Here is a 5074-nt window from a genome sequence, read left to right on the forward strand (position 1 = left end):
ATGAAGTTTCCAGGTGGTGGTGACATCGGAGATTAGATTGGCAGAGGATTCACAGGTTTTATGATCGATGGCCAGCTTAGTTTTTCTGGTAAGATCTTCCTTTTCAGATTAAACAACTCAGAGATTTCTTGGGTTGCAGTCAAGGATTCTTGATGCAGCCAAAGGGTAATGAATTGATGAGAGACAAGTGTGCTGGCTGAAACAGGAGGCAGGGGCAACCCTGGTCAGGGGCCTGACAAGACCTGAGCCCTGCCCAACGTGGATGTAGGTAGATAAAGTCTTCTAAGCATTATATGAATGGCTGATTTTCCTACACCTAGACACTATTAGGATAGTATAAGTATAGAATGCAGTGAGTGAATCTAATCAGCATCATCATCTTAAATGTAAATGAATTCTTACTACCTTTGGTGTAAACCAGTCCAATATGGTACATTATTGTAAATTTCACCACAATACTGCAAACTAACCAGTTTAGCTTACTTAAACACTACCACACTGCTTAGTAGACCTCCATAACAGCTTAACAGCTGGTTATACTGAAAAACTGAAAGGACAGATGACACTTTGACACTTTGCCAGAAAAACCTCTAATAGAACCTGCACAGTTTTGTCAACAGATGAAAACAAGTTGAAAGTGTGGAAAAGGAGAGAAACAGCTCACTTTGTGAAGCATATCACATTATCTGTTTAACATGGTGGAAAACCTGGAAATCAAAGTGACAATATACATATACATACATAAGTTATAAGTGCGGTGTTGATGGAGAATTTAGGATTAGTATGTAGCGTTTATTCTGTAGTTAGAGAAGCAACAAATATCAACATAAAGAAACGGTATTTGGGGAACGTATTGTTATCGTGAATGAAAAAGTGCCCTAGTGAGCACCTTTACCTCTCCATCAATTATCAGCAGCACTTTGTAATTTAATTCAGATGTACTTGTGTAATGAAGAGCTGCAGAAGGACGCCCATCGGTGTCATTTCCCATCACTCCTCTGAATGTAAATGACTTGCAGATTAGAGGATGATTTGGGGTTTAAAAGGAGAAACAAATTGCTCAATTTGTGCTAATTAGAGAAGAAGAATGCAGATAGTGACCAGTGTGGTCTTAGGATGAATACCTAATTACAGAGTGGAAAAAAATGACTCTCCATTTTTTAGCCCACCCCCAAAATCAGGCTCTCCCACCAAAATTACAGCTGAAAAATTAAGAGTAGGACCATAGAGTTCGTATGTTTTATGCATTTGACAGAAAACATACACTTCAGTGTCTCCTGTGGTCATGGATCCATGGGTGTGTGTCTGTGTGTGTGTGTGTGTGTGTATGTGAAGTGGTTGCTGATATTCAGGCCCATATAATGTGTTTTTCAGCCAATATTATGCCACTATTGTCCCAGTTTTCTTTATGCTTTTCTTTTCACCAGTTCTCCTTTATCCATTTTGCATTAATCGCATCTGTCCTAATTGTTCACGCGTTAAATAGAGAGTTAGTATGGCGCACAACAAGTGAGGAAGGACAATGGCACTTCAGAAATGTTGCACGCAAGCTAACACTCAAGCACACTTCAGCACAGTGACAAAGTGCAGTTTTTAGTGCTTAATCAAAAATCATTTTGAAAAATGAAAGCTATGTTAATTAGGTTTGTTATTGCACTGCTATCAATTGGTGCAGACACGCTGATCACTGAGGAAAAAAAATTAAATAAATAAAGATGATAATGTTGACCAGTAAGAGCGGAGACATAGAGGAGAGGAAGAAAAAATAATTTACATTTAAATTCTTTGCAGGCTGAAGCAGTGCTGGCAGTCTTTCTTTTTTCTTCTTCTTCCTTTGTTGTCATTGGTTGTTATTTTTCAGAAAACATTAAGGATCTTAGAGGTTGGGAGGAAGCTTGATGTAGGCGAGCCACTGGAATTTCCAAACTCCTCATACCTGCAGCACCTCAAACTGTTCACGCATCAGCACCACATCTTCAAAGGTCAAAAGATCTGCAGCTCCAGAGACGCTTCGACCATGTTTTCTGTGCCGGTCAGAGTGCAGTGTGTGACACAAAAGCAAGATTTTCTGCTTTAAACATAAATCACCAAATGATAGATTCTGATTTTGTCTTCCCGGGACGAAGAAAAAGAGGCGACACAAAATCCTGCAAAAGATTAATTGGATCGCCTCAATCAAAACTCATTTAATTAAAAATGATCACCATTGAGATGAATGCAAATGAAAGGCAGCTATTGAACTAAACCCATTCTTCTATTCACGAGCTAAAGGTGGGATGAGACTACATGGTTAATACGCTGTTTGCTCTGCTTGGATTGTGTGTGTGTGTGTGTGTTCACCATTACTCCGATTGTGGGATACTCGTAGCTGAGAGAGGGGCTATGTGATGGAGTATGACCGCTGTCACAATACAGACAACAGAAAGGCTTGGTAAAAAAATGTAATTTTCCCCTCCACTGTGAAGCAGCAGCAAAAAAAAAAAAAAAAAAAGAGAGAGAGAGAGAGAGGGGGGGAGAAAAAAGGAAGGATGAAGAAGGAAAAATGTGGGGGTATAAAAAAAAAGGACCCAGCAGAATTATTTGCCTGTAACAACTAGGGCTTGTGGTAATTATTATAATGATGTCTCCGAGTCAAGGCAGAGGTAGTGCCGCGATCACACGAAGGCTGATCAGAAAATACAAAATTTCAGGGGGTGCATAACACAGCCACAGTCAACTCATTAATGTGTGCTAATAAGGAGAAATGACAGAATGATGCTGGTTAGCCTTCTGCAAATATGACGGGAGGTAGACAGCTGTGATCGTTTTCTTTCGGTTACGTGCTGAAAACATGTACAGTTCTCTTTGAGGCTTCTGCTATCTGCAGTCATTCATACATCAATAAAACTAATATTCCATGTGAAACTTTTGGATTGTCGATTGTATTACATGTCATGCAAGTTGAACTTGAGTACATGCACACAAGCAAAAACAGTACATCTGCTTACATTGTGGCATGGCTTTGGATAGAGCAGAAAACTGCACAAAAAACAGTAAATAAATGACAAATATGAACATTTTATACAGATGATAAAATGACATGCAGAAGCTGATCATGTGTTAGTCGCTTGTAAAAAAAGAAAAGAAAAGAAAAAAGAATCAGCAATGATCCCTATTACACTAAATTAAGTGTGTATCAGTAATTAAGGATACACTGATATACTGGCCAATATTACACTACTATTCAGGTGTATCAGTTGAGTTTTTTGTCCTGTTATAAATTAAAAACTACTGTGACTTTAAAACACGTCATTTATTTTACTGAAGCTGGAACCTGGAACAAAGTAGAAAAACAACACAATAAACGTAAAAAAAAAATGTTGGTAAAATATCAGTATTCCTTACCTGACATTTGCACATTTTAAACATTGGTATCAATACAGGCTCAGCATTTCCGTGCATTTCTGTGCATTTCTGTGCATTTCTGTGCATTTCTGTGCATTTCTGTGCATCCCTGGTAATTCGTTTAATATAGAGCACGAATGGCCATTTAAACACAACAAAAGCCGCAATTGCGCAGTTTTTAAAAATGTAATTTGCATTCAAATTTTAATCATATCTGTTTCTATCATATCTGAAAATTGAGCTCTATTGTGTACACAGCACGCACGGCTTCATGTAATGTTTCTCAAAGGACTGGATTTATTCAGGCTACATGCTGAAGATCTATTGTAACTTCTCAGGTAATAATGGCACGCTCTTTTTTCTTGTTCCTGTTTGTCAGATTAGCAGATGTTACATGTTTCCCAAGTATTTCACTGCAAAACAATAAAGTTACTCAAGCAATAACAAGTATTCAACATCTTTGTCTGCTTTCTAAAAGAGCCCGGGCTCTCTTATCTTTTGCAGCTGCAGAGCAGTCATTAAAGATGCTGTTAAAAGCTGAAAGTCCCCTTACACTTTATTTTATCATTATTAATATTATTGATTTATTAAGTTATTTGAATAACATACTGTAGTGTCTGTTTTTTGGAAGAATGCATACATGTTCTTTACAGATGTACTTTAGATTACAAAAAGAACCTCTTAGAGCAGGAGTCCTTTCATGAGAGGGGAAGGTGTGGCGTGCTGGAACTAGATTTCTTTATGGAAGATGGATTTTGGCAAACAATGTTTTGTGACCAAAAGCATTTTCTCTGTGACTCTGCGACTGGCCCAAGAAGGCATGGTGGACATGCAGGGATAGGGTAGGCTGCTGATATGCACAGATGTTCCCCCTCATATCCACGAGCGTGTGACCACAGTCACTGGTTCATCCTTGCCCGGCGCCCGCTTACGCATCTTGCCTCTTGGTCTCTCCACATTACACAGAGCCCTGTTTGATTCTGATAGGTCCTGAAAGCCAGGAGACATACACAGCTGTAACAACATCAATGCGCTTCGTCAGGTTTTCAAGTCGGGGACATGTCTTATTATAATTACTACCTTTGCATTATTTATTTTGCTCTGCAGAGGCAAATTGTTTTGGTGCTTACTGGATGGTTTTGCGTTTTCCTCTTTTCCCTTGCTTCCCTCCCTCCATCCTGTCCTCCTTTTCCTGCTCTGGGAGAAGAGAGAAAACCGGAGTTTGGGAAGAGGGACAGGGTGAGAGTAGGTGAGGGGAGAATGGTGGGGGTAGCAAATCATTTATTTACGTTTGGCATCTGCATAATGAGGCAGGGAGCCAATGGCAGCCCTGGCCGGCTGGAGACAGGGTGGCATGCCTTCAGTTTTAATGGGCACACTGAAGAAACTTCCAATCCTTCATGACATTTCTCATAGCGAAATAAACGTGCTCTGGGTCAGAGTGTCTATTAGCAAGATAAGAGACGAACAAGTCAATTATACTTCAATGACTACATAGCCAGGGGACCTCATTAACATGATCAGGGAGGTCCATGCTGCAGCAGCCCTCTCCTGTGTGTAGCCCCTGATTAAGTTGTGGAAGAATGACATGGCCTTTTTCCCTCTGCTCCATGCAGGAAGAGAAGAAAAAGCAGCGCAAAGAACGTAAATATATTCAAATCTACATAAGCAACCACAAACACAACCCCCC

This window comes from Pundamilia nyererei, unplaced genomic scaffold (assembly GCF_000239375.1).
Source record: "Pundamilia nyererei isolate P.nyererei 1_Seehausen unplaced genomic scaffold, PunNye1.0 scaffold00109, whole genome shotgun sequence".
Lineage (NCBI taxonomy): Eukaryota > Metazoa > Chordata > Actinopteri > Cichliformes > Cichlidae > Pundamilia > Pundamilia nyererei.